The sequence below is a fragment of the Narcine bancroftii genome, chromosome 2 (assembly GCF_036971445.1).
Source record: "Narcine bancroftii isolate sNarBan1 chromosome 2, sNarBan1.hap1, whole genome shotgun sequence".
Taxonomy (NCBI): domain Eukaryota; kingdom Metazoa; phylum Chordata; class Chondrichthyes; order Torpediniformes; family Narcinidae; genus Narcine; species Narcine bancroftii.
Genome location: NC_091470.1, coordinates 83,063,920 through 83,091,117, shown reverse-complemented (window position 1 = coordinate 83,091,117; position 27,198 = coordinate 83,063,920). Strand labels below are relative to the sequence as shown.

General features: G+C 43.3%; 1 long non-coding RNA gene across 1 annotated transcript in view; it reads right to left on the bottom strand.

The window, feature by feature from the left end:
• Nucleotides 1–240: 240 nt before the first annotated feature.
• LOC138753840 (uncharacterized) overlaps nt 241–27,198 on the bottom strand; it is a 117,237-nt gene continuing 90,279 nt past the window's right edge. Inside the window, exon 5 of the long non-coding RNA XR_011351456.1 lies at nt 241–2,298. This is a non-coding gene — a long non-coding RNA (uncharacterized lncRNA). The remainder of the gene's footprint in view (nt 2,299–27,198) is intronic.

Below are 27,198 nucleotides of genomic sequence, written 5' to 3'. Positions count from 1 at the left end.
CCGAGGAAAAATATTCATTTTGATAGTGTTAATCCTCCCCAATAAACCTAATGGTAAATCCTTCCACCTAATCAAGTCTAATTTAATCTTTTTTATTAAAGGAAGATAATTAATTGAATATAAATCTTGATATTCTGTATTAACATTAATTCCTAAATATTTAATTTGTTTAGTCCACTTCAAATTTATAATATTTTTATATATTTGATATTGTAAAGGATCTTTACACATTGTCAAAATTTCACTTTTAGCTCAATTTACCTTATAACCAGATAATTGACCATAATTTTCTAAAGATTCTTGAATTGCTGGTAAAGAGATATCAGGATCCACCAAATATAATAAGACATCATCAGCAAATAAATTAATCTTATATTCCTCATTCAAAACTCTCATACCCTTAACATTTTCATTTTGACATATTAATTGTGCCAAAGGTTCAATAACTATGGCAAATAAAGCAGGTGACGATGGACATCCTTGTCTAGTAGACCTTGTTAAATCAAAAGATTCTAAAATCTGCCCATTGGTAGCAACTCTAGCCTTCGGACTATTATATAAAGCCTTTATCAATCCAATAAACGAGGAACCAAAACAAAATTTCTCAAGTACTTTAAATAAAAACTTCCATTCCACTCTATCAAAAGCCTTTTCTGCATCCAACGAAACCACTATTGGATAATTCATTTGAGATTTAGATTTGTTTATCAAAGTTATTAAATGCAAAATATTATCAGACGCATATCTATTTTTTATAAATCCTGTTTGGTCTTTATGTATTATTTTAGGTAAATATTGAGCTAATCTATTAGCCATAACTTTAGCTACAATTTTATAATCCACATTTAACAATGATATTGGTCGATAAGAAGAAACCTGTAAAGGATCTTTATCTTTTTTTGGTATAACCGTAATTATTGCATTAGAACAAGATTCAGGTAATTGAAAAGTTTTATAAATTTGCTGTATTACATCTTTATAAATAAGAGATATATCAACATAAAAAGTTTTATAAAACTCTATAGAAAACCCATCTTCACCAGGTGCCTTTCCATTTGGCATATCTCTTATCGCCGTTTCAATTTCATTTTCTGTAAAAGATTTATCCATCTCTTGTCTATCTTCTTGATTCAGTTGTGGCAATTTAATATTTTTCAAAAAAGAATCTATTGCATCTTCAGTTACATCTTTACATTCTGAAGTATATAATTTTTTATAAAAATTACAAAATTCCTCATTAATTTCTTTTTCTCTAAAAGTAATACCCGATTTCTTTCTAATTGCTGGTATAATCCTAGATAATTGTTCCTTTTTTAACTGCCATGAGAGAACTTTATGAGCTTTCTCATCCCATTCATAAAACTTATGTTTAGTTCAATTCATTAAACATTCATGAAATTCATTATATTTAAATTTTAAATTAGTTAACTGATTCTTTTGCATTTCGGTAGCATTTTTTTGAAATTCTTTTTCAGTAACAGTTATATTTTTCTATAAATCTTCAATCTCTCTGATTCTCTCTTTCTTTACTTTAGAAGCATAACTAATAATTTGACCTCGTAAGAAAGCTTTCATTGCATCCCATAAAACAAAATGACTAGAAACAGAATTAATATTACTAATAAAAACCTCAATTTGTTTTTTTAAATAACTAATAAATTCTGGTTTTTGTAATAACATAGTATTAAATCTCCATCTTGGGGTTCTCTGAACATCTTGTGAACTCTGTAATGAATGGTCTGAAACCAACCTTGCCTTATAATCCACAGATATAACCCTATCCTGCAAATGTGTTGAAATTAAAAAATAATCAATTCTTGAAAAAGAATTATGGCGTGAAGAATAAAAAGAAAAATCTTTCTCTGTAGGATTTAATCTTCGCCAAATATCAACTAAATTCAAATCTGTCATCATATTAGTCACTTGCACTGCCATCTTAGACTTCTTAATTGCTCTTGGATACTTGTCCAATAAAGGCTCCAATACCACATTTAAATCTCCCCCAATCATCACATTAGAATTTGCTTGTCCAAGTAATAAAGACATATCCACAACAAAAGCTGTATCCTCAACATTTGGAGCATAAACATCAAGCAAAGTCCAAGCCTCGTTAAAGATTGTACAATTCAGTTTTAATAATCTTCCACCATTTTTCTCTTCATTCTGTAACTGAAATGGTAGATTCTTGTGCACCAGAATTGCCACTCCTTTTGCCTTTGAATTAAATGAAGAATAAAAAACTTGTCCATCCCATTCACGTTTAAGTTTCAAATGTTCCTTATCTGTTAAATGAGTTTCCTGCAAAAAAGCCACATCAACTTTTAATTTTTTTAAGTAAGCAAGTAATTTCTTACGCTTAATAGGATTATTTAAACCCTGGACATTAAGGAAACAAACTTTAATTTAGACATTTCTTACAACAACACAAGAAAAAAAAGAAAAAAAAGAAAAAAAAACAAGAAAAAAAAGACCCCCTCCCCTTATCCCCTCTTAAAACTACAACAAAAAAAAAGGAAATTATTTTAAAAAAAAATAATAATAAAAAGAAACTTCACTCCTTAATCCAAAAATTAATGAAAAAAAAACAGGTAAGAGGTTACAACTACCTCCTCCTGTCTGAACCGCACAATGAGGTAACTCCCACAAAATATTGGGTGTGAGATAACTCACACGTAGTTGACGACTTCTGGAAAATAATGCCCACCCAGTTCCCTCTCCTAACTCCCATTTCACATTAAACTATCATCATTATCTAAATCTTCTCGAAAAAAAAAATTTTTTAATCAGCTTTGTCACTCCTAACACCATTGCTTCCATTTCTTCTTGAAATTCGATTCCCATCTTGCGTGTCCACTCTCCTTGGAGACCATGGAGGAATACTTCATTCCTGGAATTGCATGATTGGTAACAGTTGAGCAAAGTCCATAGCTTATTTAGGGTTATCAAAAAATTTTGGTTGATATCCATCCTGAAAAATCTTCAATACTGCAGGGTATCTAATTGTTGCTTTATATCCTTTTTTCCATAGCACTTCTTTCACAGGATTAAATTCACATTGTTGAGACATAACTTCGTGACTCAAATCCGGATAAAAAAAAAACACGATTGTTCTGGACCATCAAAGGAGATCTACTTTGTTGTGCATTTCTAATAGCCACACGCAAAATTGTCTCTCTATCATAATAGTTTAAACAACGGACCAGAACAGGTCTTGGATTCTGACCTGGAAGAGGCTTTCTTCTCAGAGCTCGGTGAGCACGTTCCAGTATTAAACCTTCCAGGAACTTATCTTGTCCTAACACTTGCGGAATCCAATCGGTAAAAAATTTTCTTGGATCTAGTCCTTCTATATCTTCTGGCAAACCAATAATTTTTACGTAGTTCCGTCTAGACTGATTCTCCAAATAATCAACCTTTTTCGCTAAATTTTTATTCTGAATTTGTAAAGTTTCAATTGTTTTATTTACGTCTTGTATTTGATCTTGTACCTCAACTATATCTTGGTCACAAACATCGTCTTTCATTCGTTTCAAGCTTAAAAGCTCCATAATCAACCATCTGTTGAGTATTAATGTCCACCAAGGTATTAAGCTTAATGTTAACTTGAACCAAAGATTTACCTATCTCTTTGATTGAAGAAGATAACTTAAATTCAAGATTCTTAATAAGTATATCAACTGGAATAGATTCAGGGAAAATAGGATCCTGCTGTTTCTGAGTCAAAGGGTCTTCTATTCCTTCCCTTAGTTTAACTGCTTTTCCTGCAGTATGACTCCGTGTAGAAACCCCTGCCATAACCTCCTCAGCAGTATCAGATAGTCAGGGTTATCCTTAACCCATATTATATCAAAAGCCTTCATTACATCAAGATACGTTGAAGTCTTCATAACTGGTGGTGCATTTCGCAGCGCCACCGCTACATCAATCGGTGGACGTCTCTTTAAAGTCGGGTCTTCAGCTGGCGGCGTCCCAACTGTTTCAACTGTCAAAGGTTCAGTGACAGCGCTCATAGCGGGCGTTGACTGAAATACACGCGCCCGGCTAGCCCTTTGTTCCAAAGGCTGCCGGGCGCTATCTTTAAAGAACCCTACCGGTACAGAGCAGAGCTCCATTGCCGAATCCTGCACTTCTCCTCCTGGATCCATTCCACGCTGAGTCCTGGCTTCTTGTAAACAGGAAGGCTCAGATAACTTCGGGAAATGTAATTTCTTAGCGATCTGTTGCCATTTTATTTTACTTTTTTACAGCAATTGTACGATTAGAAGCTAATTCAGCACCTCTAACTATTTATAGTTTCAACGGGCACTTATAGACAAAACAATAACAAAGAGTCAGGAGAGGACTGGAAGGCACGTCTATTCCTTACGCCATCTTGCCACGCCCACCACAATCACTGTCTCTAACAGAACACCCACAATCACTGTCTTCTAACAGAACACCCACAATCACTGTCTCTAACAGAACACCCACAATCACTGTCTTCTAACAGAACACCCACAATCACTGTCTCTAACAGAACACCCACAATCACTGTCTCTATAAGAACACCCACAATCACTGTCTCTAACAGAACACCCAAAATCACTGTCTCTAACAGAACACCCAAAATCACTGTCTCTAACAGAACACCCACAATCACGGTCTCTAACAGAACACCCACAATCACGGTCTCTAACAGAACACCCACAATCACGGTCTCTAACAGAACACCCACAATCACGGTCTCTAACAGAACACCCACAATCACGGTCTCTAACAGAACACGCACAATCACTGTCTCTATCAGAACACGCACAATCACTGTCTCTATCAGAACACCCACAATCACTGTCTCTAACGGAACACCCACAATCACTGTCTCTAACGGAACACCCACAATCACAGTCTCTAACGGAACACCCACAATCACTGTCTCTAACAGAACACCCACAATCACTGTCTCTAACAGAACACCCACAATCACTGTCTCTAACAGAACACCCACAATCACTGTCTCTAACAGAACACCCACAATCACTGTCTCCATCAGAACACCCACAATCACTGTCTCCAACAGAACACCCACAATCACTGTCTCCATCAGAACACCCACAATCACTGTCTCCAACAGAACAGGCACAATCACTGTCTCTATCAGAACACCCACAATCACTGTCTCCAACAGAACACCCACAATCACTGTCTCCAACAGAACACCCACAATCACTGTCTCCATCAGAACAGGCACAATCACTGTCTCTATCAGAACACCCACAATCACTGTCTCCAACAGAACACCCACAATCACTGTCTCCAACAGAACAGGCACAATCACTGTCTCTATCAGAACACCCACAATCACTGTCTCTATCAGAACACCCACAATCACTGTCTCTAACAGAACACCCACAATCACTGTCTCTAACAGAACACCCACAATCACTGTCTCTAACAGAACACCCACAATCACTGTCTCTATCAGAACACCCACAATCACTGTCTCTAACAGAACACCCACAATCACTGTCTCTAACAGAACACCCACAATCACTGTCTCTAACAGAACACCCACAATCACTGTCTCTAACAGAACACCCACAATCACTGTCTCCATCAGAACACCCACAATCACTGTCTCCATCAGAACACCCACAATCACTGTCTCCAACAGAACACCCACAATCACTGTCTCTAACAGAACACCCACAATCACTGTCTCCATCAGAACACCCACAATCACTGTCTCCATCAGAACACCCACAATCACTGTCTCCATCAGAACACCCACAATCACTGTCTCTAACAGAACACCCACAATCACTGTCTCTAACAGAACACCCACAATCACTGTCTCTAACAGAACACCCACAATCACTGTCTCTAACAGAACACCCAAAATCACTGTCTCTAACAGAACACCCACAATCACTGTCTCTAACAGAACACCCACAATCACTGTCTCGAACAGAACACCCACAATCACTGTCTCTATCAGAACACCCACAATCACTGTCTCTAACAGAACACCCACAGTCACTGTCTCTAACAGAACACCCACAGTCACTGTCTCCATCAGAACACCCACAATCACTGTCTCTAACAGAACACCCACAATCACTGTCTCTAACAGAACACCCACAATCACTGTCTCTAACAGAACACCCACAATCACTGTCTGTAACAGAACACCCACAATCACTGTCTCTAACAGAACACCCACAATCACTGTCTCTAACAGAACACCCACAATCACTGTCTCTAACAGAACACCCACAATCACTGTCTCTAACAGAACACCCAAAATCACTGTCTCTAACAGAACACCCACAATCAATGTCTCTAACAGAACACCCACAATCACTGTCTCTAACAGAACACCCACAATCACTGTCTCTATCAGAACACCCACAATCACTGTCTCCAACAGAACACCCACAATCACTGTCTCTAACAGAACACCCACAATCACTGTCTCTAACAGAACACCCACAATCACCGTCTCTATCAGAACACCAACAATCACTGTCTCCAACAGAACACGCACAATCACTGTCTCTATCAGAACGCCCACATCACTGTCTCTAACAGAACGCCCACAATCACTGTCTCTATCAGAACGCCCACAATCACTGTCTCTAACAGAACACCCACAATCACTGTCTCTAACAGAACACCCACAATCACTGTCTCTAACAGAACACCCACAATCACTGTCTCTATCAGAACACCCACAATCACTGTCTCTAACAGAACACCCAAAATCACTGTCTCTAACAGAACACCCACAATCACTGTCTCTATCAGAACACCCAAAATCACTGTCTCTAACAGAACACCCACAATCACTGTCTCTAACAGAACACCCACAATCACTGTCTCTAACAGAACACCCAAAATCACTGTCTCTAACAGAACACCCAAAATCACTGTCTCTAACAGTACACCCACAATCACTGTCTCCAACAGAACACGCACAATCACTGTCTCTATCAGAACACCCACATCACTGTCTCTATCAGAACGCCCACAATCACTGTCTCTATCAGAACGCCCACAATCACTGTCTCTAACAGAACACCCACAATCACTGTCTCTAACAGAACACCCAAAATCACTGTCTCTAACAGAACACCCACAATCACTGTCTCTATCAGAACACCCACAATCACTGTCTCTATCAGAACGCCCACAATCACTGTCTCTAACAGAACACCCACAATCACTGTCTCTAACAGAACACCCACAATCACTGTCTCCATCAGAACACCCACAATCACTGTCTCTAACAGAACACCCACAATCACTGTCTCTAACAGAACACCCACAATCACTGTCTCTAACAGAACACCCACAATCACTGTCTCTATCAGAACACCCACAATCACTGTGTCTAACAGAACACCCACAATCACTGTCTCTAACAGAACACCCACAATCACTGTCTCTATCAGAACACCCACAATCACTGTCTCTAACAGAACACCCACAATCACTGTCTCTATCAGAACACCCACAATCACTGTCTCTATCAGAACGCCCACAATCACTGTCTCTAACAGAACGCCCACAATCACTGTCTCTAACAGAACACCCACAATCACTGTCTCTAACAGAACACCCACAATCACTGTCTCTAACAGAACACCCACAATCACTGTCTCTAACAGAACACCCACAATCACTGTCTCTAACAGAACACCCACAATCACTGTCTCTATCAGAACACCCACAATCACTGTCTCCAACAGAACACGCACAATCACTGTCTACAACAGAACGCCCACAATCACTGTCTCTAACAGAACGCCCACAATCACTGTCTCTATCAGAACGCCCACAATCACTGTCTCTAACAGAACGCCCACAATCACTGTCTCTATCAGAACACCCACAGTCACTGTCTCTAACAGAACACCCACAATCACTGTCTCTATCAGAACACCCACATCACTGTCTCTAACAGAACGCCCACAATCACTGTCTCTAACAGAATGCCCACAATCACTGTCTCTAACAGAACGCCCACAATCACTGTCTCTATCAGAACGCCCACAATCACTGTCTCTAACAGAACGCCCACAATCACTGTCTCTAACAGAACATCCACAATCACTGTCTCTAACAGAACACCCACAGTCACTGTCTCTAACAGAACACCCACAGTCACTGTCTCTAACAGAACACCCACAGTCACTGTCTCTAACAGAACACCCACAGTCACTGTCTCCATCAGAACACCCACAATCACTGTCTCTAACAGAACACCCACAATCACTGTCTCCAACAGAACACCCACAATCACTGTCTCCAACAGAACACCCACAATCACTGTCTCTAACAGAACACCCACAATCACTGTCTCTAACAGAACACCCACAATCACTGTCTCCATCAGAACACCCACAATCACTGTCTCGAACAGAACACCCACAATCACTGTCTCTAACAGAACACCCACAATCACTGTCTCCATCAGAACACCCACAATCACTGTCTCCAACAGAACACCCACAATCACTGTCTCTAACAGAACACCCACAATCACTGTCTCTAACAGAACACCCACAATCACTGTCTCTAACAGAACACCCACAATCACTGTCACTAACAGAACACCCACAATCACTGTCTCTAACAGAACACCCACAATCACTGTCTCTAACAGAACACCCACAATCACTGTCTCTAACAGAACACCCACAATCACTGTCTCTAACAGAACACCCACAATCACTGTCACTAACAGAACACCCACAATCACTGTCTCTAACAGAACACCCACAATCACTGTCACTAACACAACACCCACAGTCACTGTCTCTAACAGAACACCCACAATCACTGTATCTATCAGAACACTCACAATCACTGTCTCTAACAGAACACCCACAATCACTGTCTCTAACAGAACACCCACAATCACTGTCTCTAACAGAACGCCCACAATCACAGTCTCTAACAGAACACCCACAATCACTGTCACTAACAGAACACCCACAATCACTGTCTCTATCAGAACACCCACAATCACTGTCTCTAACAGAACACCCACAATCACTGTCTCTAACAGAACGCCCACAATCACGGTCTCTAACAGAACGCCCACAATCACTGTCTCTAACAGAACACCCACAATCACTGTCACTAACAGAACACCCACAATCACTGTCTCTATCAGAACACCCACAATCACTGTCTCTAACAGAACACCCACAATCACTGTCTCTAACAGAACACCCACAATCACTGTCTCTATCAGAACACCCACAATCACTGTCTCTAACAGAACACCCACAATCACTGTCTCTAACAGAACACCCACAATCACTGTCTCTAACAGAACACCCACAATCACTGTCTCCATCAGAACACCCACAATCACTGTCTCTAACAGAAAACCCAAAATCACTGTCTCTAACAGAACACCCACAATCAGTGTCTCTAACAGAACACCCACAATCACTGTCTCTATCAGAACGCCCACAATCACTGTCTCTAACAGAACGCCCACAATCACTGTCTCTAACAGAACACCCACAATCACTGTCTCTAACAGAACACCCACAATCACTGTCTCTAACAGAACACCCAAAATCACTGTCTCTAACAGAACACCCACAATCACTGTCTCTAACAGAACACCCACAATCACTGTCTCTAACAGAACACCCACAATCACTGTCTCTATCAGAACACCCACAATCACTGTCTCTAACAGAACACCCACAGTCACTGTCTCCATCAGAACACCCACAGTCACTGTCTCTATCAGAACACCCACAATCACTGTCTCTAACAGAACACCCACAGTCACTGTCTCCATCAGAACACCCACAATCACTGTCTCTAACAGAACACCCACAATCACTGTCTCTAACAGAACACCCACAATCACTGTCTCTAACAGAACACCCACAATCACTGTCTCCATCAGAACACCCACAATCACTGTCTCCAACAGAACAGGCACAATCACTGTCTCTAACAGAACACCCACAATCACTGTCTCCATCAGAACACCCACAATCACTGTCTCCATCAGAACACCCACAATCACTGTCTCCATCAGAACACCCACAATCACTGTCTCTAACAGAACACCCACAATCACTGTCTCTAACAGAACACCCACAATCACTGTCTCTAACAGAACACCCAAAATCACTGTCTCTAACAGAACACCCACAATCACTGTCTCTAACAGAACACCCACAATCACTGTCTCTAACAGAACACCTACAATCACTGTCTCTATCAGAACACCCACAATCACTGTCTCCAACAGAACACACACAATCACTGTCTCTAACAGAACACCCACAATCACTGTCTCTAACAGAACACCCACAATCACTGTCTCTATCAGAACGCCCACATCACTGTCTCTATCAGAACGCCCACAATCACTGTCTCTAACAGAACGCCCACAATCACTGTCTCTAACAGAACACCCACAATCACTGTCTCTAACAGAACACCCACAATCACTGTCTCTAACAGAACACCCACAATCACTGTCTCTATCAGAACACCCACAATCACTGTCTCTAACAGAACACCCACAATCACTGTCTCTAACAGAACACCCACAATCACTGTCTCTAACAGAACACCCACAATCACTGTCTCTATCAGAACGCCCACAATCACTGTCTCTATCAGAACGCCCACAATCACTGTCTCTAACAGAACGCCCACAATCACTGTCTCTAACAGAACACCCACAATCACTGTCTCTAACAGAACACCCACAATCACTGTCTCCAACAGAACACCCACAATCACTGTCTCTAACAGAACGCCCACAATCACTGTCTCTAACAGAACGCCCACAATCACTGTCTCTATCAGAACGCCCACAATCACTGTCTCTAACAGAACGCCCACAATCACTGTCTCTAACAGAACACCCACAATCACTGTCTCTATCAGAACACCCACAGTCACTGTCTCTAACAGAACACCCACAGTCACTGTCTCTAACAGAACACCCACAATCACTGTCTCCAACAGAACACCCACAATCACTGTCTCCATCAGAACACCCACAGTCACTGTCTCTATCAGAACACCCACAATCACTGTCTCTAACAGAACACCCATAGTCACTGTCTCTAACAGAACACCCACAGTCACTGTCTCTCACAGAACACCCACAATCACTGTCTCCAACAGAACACCCACAATCACTGTCTCTATCAGAACACCCACAGTCACTGTCTCCATCAGAACACCCACAATCACTGTCTCCAACAGAACACCCACAGTCACTGTCTCTAACAGAACACCCACAATCACTGTCTCCAACAGAACACCCACAATCACTGTCTCTATCAGAACACCCACAGTCACTGTCTCTAACAGAACACCCACAGTCACTGTCTCTAACAGAACACCCACAATCACTGTCTCCAACAGAACACCCACAATCACTGTCTCTATCAGAACACCCACAGTCACTGTCTCCAACAGAACACCCACAATCACTGTCTCTAACAGAACGCCCACAATCACTGTCTCTAACAGAACACCCACAATCACTGTCTCTAACAGAACACCCACAATCACTGTCTTTATCAGAACACCCACAGTCACTGTCTCTAACAGAACACCCACAGTCACTGTCTCTAACAGAACACCCACAGTCACTGTCTCCATCAGAACACCCACAATCACTGTCTCTAACAGAACACCCACAATCACTGTCTCCAACAGAACACCCACAATCACTGTCTCCATCAGAACACCCACAATCACTGTCTCGAACAGAACACCCACAATCACTGTCTCTAACAGAACACCCACAATCACTGTCTCTAACAGAACACCCACAATCACTGTCTCTAACAGAACACCCACAATCACTGTCTCCATCAGAACACCCACAATCACTGTCTCCAACAGAACACCCACAATCACTGTCTCTAACAGAACACCCACAATCACTGTCTCTAGCAGAACACCCACAACCACTGTCTCTAACAGAACACCCACAATCACTGTCTCTAACAGAACACCCACAATCACTGTCACTAAAAGAACACCCACAATCACTGTCTCTAACAGAACACCCACAATCACTGTCTCTAACAGAACACCCACAATCACTGTCTCTAACAGAACACCCACAATCACTGTCACTAACAGAACACCCACAATCACTGTCTCTAACAGAACACCCACAATCACTGTCTCTAACAGAACACCCACAATCACTGTCTCTAACAGAACACCCACAATCACTGTCTCTAACAGAACACCCACAATCACTGTCTCCATCAGAACACCCACAATCACTGTCTCCAACAGAACACCCAAAATCACTGTCTCTAACAGAACACCCACAATCACTGTCTCTAACAGAACACCCACAACCACTGTCTCTAACAGAACACCCACAATCACTGTCTCTAACAGAACACCCACAATCACTGTCACTAAAAGAACACCCACAATCACTGTCTCTAACAGAACACCCACAATCACTGTCTCTAACAGAACACCCACAATCACTGTCACTAACAGAACACCCACAATCACTGTCTCTAACAGAACACCCACAATCACTGTCTCTAACAGAACACCCACAATCACTGTCTCTAACAGAACACCCACAATCACTGTCTCTAACAGAACACCCACAATCACTGTCTCTAACAGAACACCCACAATCACTGTCACTAACAGAACACCCACAATCACTGTCTCTATCAGAACACCCACAATCACTGTCTCTAACAGAACACCCACAATCACTGTCTCTAACAGAACACAGACAATCACTGTCTCTAACAGAACACCCACAATCACTGTCTCTAACAGAACACCCACAATCACTGTCTCTAACAGAACACCCACAATCACTGTCTCTAACAGAACACCCACAATCACTGTCTCTAACAGAACACCCACAATCACTGTCTCTAACAGAACACCCACAATCACTGTCTCTAACAGAACACCCACAATCACTGTCTCTAACAGAACACCCACAATCACTGTCTCTAACAGAACACCCACAATCACTGTCTCCATCAGAAAACCCACAATCACTGTCTCTATCAGAACACCCACAATCACTGTCTCTAACAGAACACCCACAACCACTGTCTCTAACAGAACACGCACAATCACTGTCTCTATCAGAACACCCACAATCACTGTCTCTAACAGAACACCCACAATCACTGTCTCCATCAGAACACCCACAATCACTGTCTCTAACAGAACACCCACAATCACTGTCTCTAACAGAACACCCACAATCACTGTCTCTAACAGAACACCCACAATCACTGTCTCTAACAGAACACCCACAATCACTGTCTCTAACAGAACACCCACAATCACTGTCTCTAACAGAACACCCACAATCACTGTCTCTAACAGAACACCCACAATCACTGTCTCTAACAGAACACCCACAATCACTGTCTCTAACAGAACACCCACAATCACTGTCTCTAACAGAACACCCACAATCACTGTCTCTATCAGAACGCCCACAATCACTGTCTCTATCAGAACGCCCACAATCACTGTCTCTAACAGAACGCCCACAATCACTGTCTCTAACAGAACGCCCACAATCACTGTCTCTAACAGAACACCCACAATCACTGTCTCTAACAGAACACCCACAATCACTGTCTCCAACAGAACACCCACAATCACTGTCTCTAACAGAACGCCCACAATCACTGTCTCTAACAGAACGCCCACAATCACTGTCTCTAACAGAACGCCCACAATCACTGTCTCTATCAGAACGCCCACAATCACTGTCTCTAACAGAACGCCCACAATCACTGTCTCTAACAGAACACCCACAATCACTGTCTCTATCAGAACACCCACAGTCACTGTCTCTAACAGAACACCCACAGTCACTGTCTCTAACAGAACACCCACAATCACTGTCTCCAACAGAACACGCACAATCACTGTCTCTAACAGAACGCCCACAATCACTGTCTCTAACAGAACGCCCACAATCACTGTCTCTAACAGAACACCCACAATCACTGTCTCTAACAGAACACCCACAATCACTGTCTCCAACAGAACACCCACAATCACTGTCTCTAACAGAACGCCCACAATCACTGTCTCTAACAGAACGCCCACAATCACTGTCTCTAACAGAACGCCCACAATCACTGTCTCTATCAGAACGCCCACAATCACTGTCTCTAACAGAACGCCCACAATCACTGTCTCTAACAGAACACCCACAATCACTGTCTCTATCAGAACACCCACAGTCACTGTCTCTAACAGAACACCCACAGTCACTGTCTCTAACAGAACACCCACGATCACTGTCTCCAACAGAACACGCACAATCACTGTCTCTATCAGAACACCCACAGTCACTGTCTCTATCAGAACACCCACAATCACTGTCTCCAACAGAACACCCACAATCACTGTCTCTAACAGAACGCCCACAATCACTGTCTCTAACAGAACGCCCACAATCACTGTCTCTATCAGAACGCCCACAATCACTGTCTCCATCAGAACACCCACAATCACTGTCTCCATCAGAACACCCACAATCACTGTCTCTAACAGAACACCCACAATCACTGTCTCCAACAGAACACCCACAATCACTGTCTCCATCAGAACACCCACAATCACTGTCTCGAACAGAACACCCACAATCACTGTCTCTAACAGAACACCCACAATCACTGTCTCTAACAGAACACCCACAATCACTGTCTCTAACAGAACACCCACAATCACTGTCTCCATCAGAACACCCACAATCACTGTCTCCAACAGAACACCCACAATCACTGTCTCTAACAGAACACCCACAATCACTGTCTCTAACAGAACACCCACAATCACTGTCTCTAACAGAACACCTACAATCACTGTCTCTAACAGAACACCCACAATCACTGTCACTAAAAGAACACCCACAATCACTGTCTCTAACAGAACACCCACAATCACTGTCTCTAACAGAACACCCACAATCACTGTCTCTAACAGAACACCCACAATCACTGTCTCTATCAGAACACCCACAATCACTGTCTCTAACAGAACACCCACAATCACTGTCTCTAACAGAACACCCACAATCACTGTCTCTAACAGAACACCCACAATCACTGTCTCTAACAGAACACCCACAATCACTGTCACTAACAGAACACCCACAATCACTGTCTCTATCAGAACACCCACAATCACTGTCTCTAACAGAACACCCACAATCACTGTCTCTAACAGAACACCCACAATCACTGTCTCTAACAGAACACCCACAATCACTGTCTCTAACAGAACACCCACAATCACTGTCTCTAGCAGAACACCCACAATCACTGTCTCTAACAGAACACCCACAATCACTGTCTCTAACAGAACACCCACAATCACTGTCTCTAACAGAACACCCACAATCACTGTCTCTAACAGAACACCCACAATCACTGTCTCTAACAGAACACCCACAATCACTGTCTCTAACAGAACACCCACAATCACTGTCTCCATCAGAACACCCACAATCACTGTCTTTATCAGAACACCCACAATCACTGTCTCTAACAGAACACCCACAATCACTGTCTCTAACAGAACACCCACAATCACTGTCTCTAACAGAACACGCACAATCACTGTCTCTATCAGAACACCCACAATCACTGTCTCTATCAGAACACCCACAATCACTGTCTCTAACAGAACACCCACAATCACTGTCTCTAACAGAACACCCACAGTCACTGTCTCTAACAGAACACCCACAGTCACTGTCTCTAACAGAACACCCACAATCACTGTCTCTAACAGAACACCCACAATCACTGTCTCTAATAGAACACCCACAATCACTGTCTCTAACAGAACACCCACAATCACTGTCTCTAACAGAACACCCACAATCACTGTCTCTAACAGAACACCCACAGTCACTGTCTCTAACAGAACACCCACAGTCACTGTCTCTAATAGAACACCCACAATCACTGTCTCTATCAGAACACCCACAATCACTGTCTCTATCAGAACACCCACAATCACTGTCTCTAACAGAACATCCACAATCACTGTCTCTATCAGAACACCCACAATCACTGTCTCTAACAGAACACGCACAATCACTGTCTCTATCAGAACACCCACAATCACTGTCTCTAACAGAACACCCACAATCACTGTCTCTATCAGAACACGCACAATCACTGTCTCTATCAGAACACCCACAATCACTGTCTCTATCAGAACACCCACAATCACTGTCTCTATCAGAACACCCACAATCACTGTCTCTAACAGAACACGCACAATCACTGTCTCTATCAGAACACCCACAATCACTGTCTCTATCAGAACACCCACAATCACTGTCTCTATCAGAACACCCACAATCACTGTCTCTAACAGAACACCCACAATCACTGTCTCTAACAGAACACCCACAGTCACTGTCTCTAACAGAACACCCACAGTCACTGTCTCTAACAGAACACCCACAATCACTGTCTCTAACAGAACACCCACAATCACTGTCTCTAATAGAACACCCACAGTCACTGTCTCTAACAGAACACCCACAGTCACTGTCTCCATCAGAACACCCACAATCACTGTCTCTAACAGAACACCCACAATCACTGTCTCTAACAGAACACCCACAGTCACTGTCTCTAACAGAACACCCACAGTCACTGTCTCTAACAGAACACCCACAATCACTGTCTCTAACAGAACACCCACAATCAATGTCTCTAACAGAACACCCACAATCACTGTCTCCATCAGAACACCCACAATCAATGTCTCTAACAGAACACCCACAATGATTGTCTCTAACAGAACACCCACAATCACTGTCTCTAACAGAACACCCACAATCACTGTCTCTAATAGAAAACCCACAATCACTGTCTCTAACAGAACACCCACAATCACTGTCTCCATCAGAACACCCACAATCACTGTCTCTAACAGAACACCCACAGTCACTGTCTCTAACAGAACACCCACAGTCACTGTCTCTAACAGAACACCCACAGTCACTGTCTCTAACAGAACACCCACAATCACTGTCTCTAACAGAACACCCACAATCACTGTCTCTAACAGAACACCCACAATCACTGTCTCTAACAGAACACCCACAATCACTGTCTCCATCAGAACACCCACAATCACTGTCTCCATCAGAACACACACAATCACTGTCTCTAACAGAACACCCACAATCACTGTCTCTATCAGAACACCCACAATCACTGTCTCTAACAGAACACCCACAATCACTGTCTCTAACAGAACATCCACAATCACTGTCTCTAACAGAACACCCACAATCACTGTCTCCATCAGAACACCAACAATCACTGTCTTTATCAGAACACCCACAATCACTGTCTCCATCAGAACACCCACAATCACTGTCTCCAACAGAACACCCACAATCACAGTCTCTAACAGGACACCCACAATCACTGTCTCCATCAGAACACCCACAATCACTGTCTCTAACAGAACACCCACAATCACTGTCTCTAACAGAACACCCACAATCACTGTCTCTAACAGAACACCCACAATCACTGTCTCCATCAGAACACCCACAATCACTGTCTCTAACAGAACACCCACAATCACTGTCTCTAACAGAACACCCACAATCACTGTCTCTAACAGAACACCCACAATCACTGTCTCTAATAGAACACCCACAATCACTGTCTCTAACAGAACACCCACAATCACTGTCTCCATCAGAACACCCACAATCACTGTCTCTAACAGAACACCCACAATCACTGTCTCTAACAGAACACCCACAATCACTGTCTCTAATAGAACACCCACAATCACTGTCTCTAACAGAACACCAACAATCACTGTCTCTATCAGAACACCCACAATCACTGTCTCTAACAGAACACCCACAATCACTGTCTCTAAAAGAACACCCACAGTCACTGTCTCTAACAGAACACCCACAGTCACTGTCTCCATCAGAACACCCACAATCACTGTCTCTAACAGAACACCCACAATCACTGTCTCTAACAGAACACCCACAATCACTGTCTCCATCAGAACACCCACAATCACTGTCTCTAACAGAACACCCACAATCACTGTCTCTAACAGAACACCCACAGTCACTGTCTCCATCAGAACACCCACAGTCATTGTCTCTAACAGAACACCCACAATCACTGTCTCCATCAGAACACCCACAATCAATGTCTCTAACAGAACACCCACAATGACTGTCTCTAACAGAACACCCACAATCACTGTCTCTAACAGAACACCCACAATCACTGTCTCTAATAGAACACCCACAATCACTGTCTCTAACAGAACACCCACAATCACTGTCTCCATCAGAACACCCACAATCACTGTCTCTAACAGAACACCCACAGTCACTGTCTCTAAGAGAACACCCACAGTCACTGTCTCTAACAGAACACCCACAGTCACTGTCTCTAACAGAACACCCACAATCACTGTCTCTAACAGAACACCCACAATCACTGTCTCTAACAGAACACCCACAATCACTGTCGCTAACAGAACACCCACAATCACTGTCTCCATCAGAACACCCACAATCACTGTCTCCATCAGAACACCCACAATCACTGTCTCCATCAGAACACCCACAATCACTGTCTCTAACAGAACACCCTCAATCACTGTCTCTAACAGAACACCCACAATCACTGTCTCTAACAGAACACCCACAATCACTGTCTCCAACAGAACACCCACAATCACTGTCTCTAACAGAACACCCACAATCACTGTCTCTAACAGAACACCCACAATCACTGTCTCTAACAGAACACCCACAATCACTGTCTCTATCAGAACACCCACAGTCACTGTCTCTATCAGAACACCCACAGTCACTGTCTCTAACAGAACACGCACAGTCACTGTCTCTAACAGAACACCCACAATCACTGTCTCCATCAGAACACCCACAATCACTGTCTCTAACAGAACACCCACAATCACTGTCTCCATCAGAACACCCACAATCACTGTCTCTAACAGAACACCCACAATCTCTGTCTCTAACAGAACACCCACAGTCACTGTCTCTAACAGAACACCCACAATCACTGTCTCCAACAGAACACCCACAATCACTGTCTCCAACAGAACACCCACAATCACTGTCTCTAACAGAACACCCACAATCACTGTCTCTAACAGAACACCCACAATCACTGTCTCTAACAGAACACCCACAATCACTGTCTCTAACAGAACACCCACAATCACTGTCTCTAACAGAACACCCACAATCACTGTCTCCAACAGAACACCCACAATCACTGTCTCTAACAGAACACCCACAATCACTGTCTCTATCAGAACACCCACAATCACTGTCTCTAACAGAACACCCACAATCACTGTCTCTAACAGAACACCCACAATCTCTGTCTCTAACAGAACACCCACAGTCACTGTCTCTAACAGAACACCCACAATCACTGTCTCTAACAGAGCACCCACAATCACTGTCTCTAACAGAACACCCACAATCACTGTCTCTAACAGAACACCCACAATCACTGTCTCCATCAGAACACCCACAATCACTGTCTCCATCAGAACACCCACAATCACTGTCTCTAACAGAACACCCACAATCACTGTCTCTAACAGAACACCCACAATCACTGTCTCTAACAGAACACCCACAATCACTGTCTCTAACAGAACACCCACAATCACTGTCTCTAACAGAACACCCACAATCACTGTCTCCAACAGAACACCCACAATCACTGTCTCTAACAGAACACCCACAATCACTGTCTGTAACAGAACACCCACAATCACTGTCTCTAACAGAACACCCACAATCACTGTCTCTAACAGAACACCCACAATCACTGTCTCTATCAGAACACCCACAATCACTGTCTCCAACAGAACACGCACAATCACTGTCTCTATCAGAACACCCACATCACTGTCTCTAACAGAACGCCCACAATCACTGTCTCTATCAGAACGCCCACAATCACTGTCTCTAACAGAATGCCCACAATCACTGTCTCTAACAGAACACCCACAATCACTGTCTCTAACAGAACACCCACAATCACTGTCTCTATCAGAACACCCACAATCACTGTCTCTAACAGAACACCCAAAATCACTGTCTCTAACAGAACACCCACAATCACTGTCTCTATCAGAACACCCACAATCACTGTCTCTAACAGAACACCCACAATCACTGTCTCTAACAGAACGCCCACAATCACTGTCTCTAACAGAACACCCACAATCACTGTCTCTATCAGAACACCCAAAATCACTGTCTCTAACAGAACGCCCACAATCACTGTCTCTAACAGAACACCCACAATCACTGTCTCTAACAGAACACCCACAATCACTGTCTCTATCAGAACACCCACAATCACTGTCTCTAACAGAACACCCACAATCACTGTCTCTAACAGAACGCCCACAATCACTGTCTCTAACAGAACACCCACAATCACTGTCTCTATCAGAACACCCAAAATCACTGTCTCTAACAGAACGCCCACAATCACTGTCTCTAACAGAACGCCCACAATCACTGTCTCTAACAGAACGCCCACAATCACTGTCTCTAACAGAACACCCACAATCACTGTCTCTATCAGAACACCCACAATCACTGTCTCTATCAGAACACCCACAATCACTGTCTCTATCAGAACACCCACAATCACTGTCTCTATCAGAACACCCACAATCACTGTCTCTAACGGAACACCCACAATCACTGTCTCTAACAGAACACCCACAATCACTGTCTCTAACAGAACACCCACAATCACTGTCTCTAACAGAACACCCACAATCACTGTCTCTAACAGAACACCCACAATCACTGTCTCTAACAGAACACCCACAATCACTGTCTCCATCAGAACACCCACAATCACTGTCTCTAACAGAAAACCCACAATCACTGTCTCTAACAGAACACCCACAATCACTGTCTCTATCAGAACACCCACAATCACTGTCTCCAACAGAACACGCACAATCACTGTCTCCAACAGAACGCCCACAATCACTGTCTCTAACAGAACGCCCACAATCACTGTCTCTATCAGAACACCCACAGTCACTGTCTCTAACAAAACACCCACAATCACTGTCTCTAACAGAACACCCACAATCACTGTCTCTAACAGAAAACCCACAATCACTGTCTCTAACAGAACACCCACAATCACTGTCTCTAACAGAACACCCACAATCACTGTCTCTAACAGAACACCCACAATCACTGTCTCTAACAGAACACCCACAATCACTGTCTCCAACAGAACACGCACAATCACTGTCTCCAACAGAACGCCCACAATCACTGTCTCTATCAGAACGCCCACAATCACTGTCTCTAACAGAACGCCCACAATCACTATCTCTAACAGAACACCCACAGTCACTGTCTCTAACAGAACACCCACAGTCACTGTCTCTAACAGAACACCCACAGTCACTGTCTCCATCAGAACACCCACAATCACTGTCTCTAACAGAACACCCACAATCACTGTCTCTAACAGAACACCCACAATCACTGTCTCTAACAGAACACCCACAATCACTGTCTCCATCAGAACACCCACAATCACTGTCTCCAACAGAACACCCACAATCACTGTCTCCTACAGAACACCCACAATCACTGTCTCTAACAGAACACCCACAATCACCGTCTCTAACAGAACACCCACAATCACTGTCACTAACTGAACACCCAAAATCACTGTCTCTAACAGAACACCCACAATCACTGTCTCTAACAGAACACCCACAATCACTGTCTCTAACAGAACACCCACAATCACTGTCTCTAACAGAACACCCACAATCACTGTCTCTAACAGAACACCCACAATCACTGTCTCTAACAGAACACCCACAATCACTGTCTCTAACAGAACACCCACAATCACTGTCTCTAACAGAACACCCACAATCACTGTCTCTATCAGAACACCCACAATCACTGTCTCTAACAGAACACACACAATCACTGTCTCTAAAAGAACACCCACAATCATTGTCTCTAACAGAACACCCACACACTGTTTCCATCAGAACACCCACAATCACTGTCACTAACAGAACACCCACAATCACTGTCTCTAACAGAACACCCACAATCACTGTCTCTATCAGAACACCCACAATCACTGTCTCTAACAGAACACCCACAATCACTGTCTCTAACAGAACACCCACAATCACTGTCTCTAACAGAACACCCACAATCACTGTCTCTAACAGAACACCCACAATCACTGTCTCCAACAGAACACGCACAATCACTGTCTCTAACAGAACACCCACAGTCACTGTCTCTAACAGAACACCCACAGTCACTGTCTCCATCAGAACACAAACAATCACTGTCTCTAACAGAACACCCACAATCACTGTCTCTAACAGAACACCCACAATCACTGTCTCTAACAGAACACCCACAATCACTGTCTCCATCAGAACACCCACAATCACTGTCTCCAACAGAACACCCACAATCACTGTCTCCTACAGAACACCCACAATCACTGTCTCTAACAGAACACCCACAATCACCGTCTCTAACAGAACACCCACAATCACTGTCACTAACTGAACACCCAAAATCACTGTCTCTAACAGAACACCCACAATCACTGTCTCTAACAGAACACCCACAATCACTGTCTCTAACAGAACACCCACAATCACTGTCTCTAACAGAACACCCACAATCACTGTCTCTAACAGAACACCCACAATCACTGTCTCTAACAGAACACCCACAATCACTGTCTCTAACAGAACACCCACAATCACTGTCTCTAACAGAACACCCACAATCACTGTCTCTATCAGAACACCCACAATCACTGTCTCTAACAGAACACACACAATCACTGTCTCTAAAAGAACACCCACAATCATTGTCTCTAACAGAACACCCACACACTGTTTCCATCAGAACACCCACAATCACTGTCACTAACAGAACACCCACAATCACTGTCTCTAACAGAACACCCACAATCACTGTCTCTATCAGAACACCCACAATCACTGTCTCTAACAGAACACCCACAATCACTGTCTCTAACAGAACACCCACAATCACTGTCTCTAACAGAACACCCACAATCACTGTCTCTAACAGAACACCCAAAATCACTGTCTCTAACAGAACACCCACAATCACTGTCTCTAACAGAACACCCACAATCACTGTCTCTAACAGAACACCCACAATCACTGTCTCTAACAGAACACCCACAATCACTGTCTCTAACAGAACACCCAAAATCACTGTCTCTAACAGAATACCCAAAATCACTGTCTCTAACAGAACACCCACAATCACTGTCTCTAACAGAACACCCACAATCACTGTCTCTAACAGAACACCCACAATCACTGTCTCTAACAGAACACCCACAATCACTGTCTCTAACAGAACACCCCAAATCACTGTCTCTAACAGAACACGCACAATCACTGTCTCTAACAGAACACCCACAATCACTGTCTCTCACGGAACACCCACAATCACTGTCTCTTTCAGAACACCCACAATCACTGTCTCTAACAGAACGCCCACAATCACTGTCTCTAACAGAACACCCACAATCACTGTCTCTAACAGAACACCCACAATCACTGTCTCTAACAGAACACCCACAATCACTGTCTCTATCAGAACGCCCACAATCACTGTCTCTAACAGAACGCCCACAATCACTGTCTCCAACAGAACACCCACAATCACTGTCTCTAACAGAACACCCACAATCACAGTCTCTAACAGAATGCCCACAATCACTGTCTCTAACAGAACACCCACAATCACTGTCTCCATCAGAACACCCACAATCACTGTCTTTATCAGAAAACCCACAATCACTGTCTCTAACAGAACACCCACAATCACTGTCTCTAACAGAACACCCACAATCACTGTCTTTATCAGAACACCCACAATCACTGTCTCTAACAGAACACCCACAATCACTGTCTCTAACAGAACACCCACAATCACTGTCTCTATCAGAACACCCACAATCACTGTCTCTAACAGAACACCCACAATCACTGTCTCCAACAGAACACCCACAATCACTGTCTCTATCAGAACACCCACAATCACTGTCTCTAACAGAACGCCCACAATCACTGTCTCTAACAGAACACCCACAATCACTGTCTCCATCAGAACACCCACAATCACTGTCTTTATCAGAACACCCACAATCACTGTCTCTAACAGAACACCCACAATCACTGTCTCTAACAGAACACCCACAATCACTGTCTTTATCAGAACACCCACAATCACTGTCTCTAACAGAACACCCACAATCACTGTCTCCATCAGAACACCCACAATCACTGTCTTTATCAGAACACCCACAATCACTGTCTCTAACAGAACACCCACAATCACTGTCTCCATCAGAAAACCCACAATCACTGTCTCTAACAGAACACCCACAATCACTGTCTCTAACAGAACACCCACAATCACTGTCTCTATCAGAACACCCACAATCACTGTCTCTAACAGAACACCCACAATCACTGTCTCTAACAGAACACCCACAATCACTGTCTCTAACAGAACACCCACAATCACTGTCTCTAACAGAACACCCACAATCACTGTCTCTAACAGAACACCCACAATCACTGTCTCTAACAGAACACCCACAATCACTGTCTCTAACAGAACACCCACAATCACTGTCTCTAACAGAACACCCACAATCACTGTCTCTAACAGAACACCCACAATCACTGTCTCTAACAGAACACCCACAATCAGTCTCTAACAGAACACCCACAATCACTGTCTCTAACAGAACACCCACAATCACTGTCTCTAACAGAACACCCACAATCACTGTCTGTAACAGAACACCCACAATCACTGTCTTTATCAGAACACCCAAAATCAGTGTCTCTAACAGAACACCCACAATCCCTGTCTCTAACAGAACAGCCACAATCACTGTCTCTAACAGAACACCCACAATCACTGTCTCTAACAGAACACCCACACACTGTTTCCATCAGAACACCCACAATCACTGTCTCTAACAGAACACCCACAATCACTGTCTCTAACAGAACACCCACAATCACTGTCTCCATCAGAACACCCACAATCACTGTCTCTAACAGAACACCCACAATCACTGTCTCTAACAGAACACCCACAATCACTGTCTCTAACAGAACACCCACAATCACTGTCTTTATCAGAACACCCAAAATCAGTGTCTCTAACAGAACACCCACAATCACTCTCTCTAACAGAACACCCACAATCAGTGTCTCTAACAGAACACCCACAATCACTGTCTCTAACAGAACACCCACAATCACTGTCTCTATCAGAACACCCACAATCACTGTCTCTAACAGAACACCCACAATCACTGTCTCTAACAGAACACCCACAATCACTGTCTCTAACAGAACACCCACAATCACTGTCTCTAACAGAACACCCAAAATCACTGTTTCTAACAGAACACCCACAATCACTGTCTCTAACAGAACACCCACAATCACTGTCTCTAACAGAACACCCACAATCACTGTCTCTAACAGAACACCCACAATCACTGTCTCTAACACAACACCCACAATCACTGTCTCTAACAAAACACCCACAATCACTGTCTCTAACAGAACACCCACAATCACTGTCTCTAACATAACACCCACAATCACTGTCTTTATCAGAACACCCAAAATCAGTGTCTCTAACAGAACACCCACAATCACTGTCTCTAACAGAACACCCACAATCACTGTCTCTAACAGAACACACACAATCACTGTCTCTAACAGAACACCCACACACTGTTTCCATCAGAACACCCACAATCACTGTCTCTAACAAAACACCCACAATCACTGTCTCAAACGGAACACCCACAATCACTGTCTCTAACAGAACACCCACAATCACTGTCTCTAACAGAACACCCACAATCACTGTCTTTATCAGAACACCCACAATCACTGTCTCTAACAGAACACCCAAAATCACTGTTTCTAACAGAACACCCACAATCACTGTCTCAAACAGAACACCCACAATCACTGTTTCCATCAGAACACCCACAATCACTGTCTCTAACAGAACACCCACAATCACTGTCTCTAACAGAACACCCACAATCACTGTCTCCATCAGAACACCCACAATCACTGTCTCTAACAGAACACCCACAATCACTGTCTCTAACAGAACACCCACAATCACTGTCTCTAACAGAACACCCACAATCACTGTCTTTATCAGAACACCCAAAATCAGTGTTTCTAACAGAACACCCACAATCACTGTCTCTAACAGAACACCCACAATCAGTGTCTCTAACAGAACACCCACAATCACTGTCTCTAACAGAACACCCATACACTGTTTCCATCAGAACACCCACAATCACTGTCTTTATCAGAACACCCAAAATCAGTGTCTCTAACAGAACATCCACAATCACTGTCTCTAACAGAACACCCACACACTGTTTCCATCAGAACACCCACAATCACTGTCTCTAACAAAACACCCACAATCACTGTCTCTAACAAAACACCCACAATCACTGTCTCTAACAGAACACCCACAATCACTGTCTCTATCAGAACACCCACAATCACTGTCTCTAACAGAACACCCACAATCACTGTCTCTAACAGAACACCCACAATCACGGTCTCTAACAGAACACCCACAATCATGGTCTCTAACAGAACACCCACAATCACTGTCACTAACAGAACACCCACAATCACTGTCTCTAACAGAACACCCACAATCACTGTCTCTAACAGAACACCCACAATCACTGTCTCTAACAGAACACCCACAATCACTGTCTCTAACAGAACACCCACAATCACTGTCTCTAACAGAACACCCACAATCACTGTCTCTGATAGAACACCCACAATCACTGTCTCCGACAGAACACCCACAATCACTGTCTCCATCAGAACACCCACAATCACTGTCTCCAACAGAACACCCACAATCACTGTCTCTAACAGAACACCCACAATCACTGTCTCTAACAGAACACCCACAATCACTGTCTCTAACAGAACACCCACAATCACTGTCACTAACAGAACACCCACAATCACTGTCTC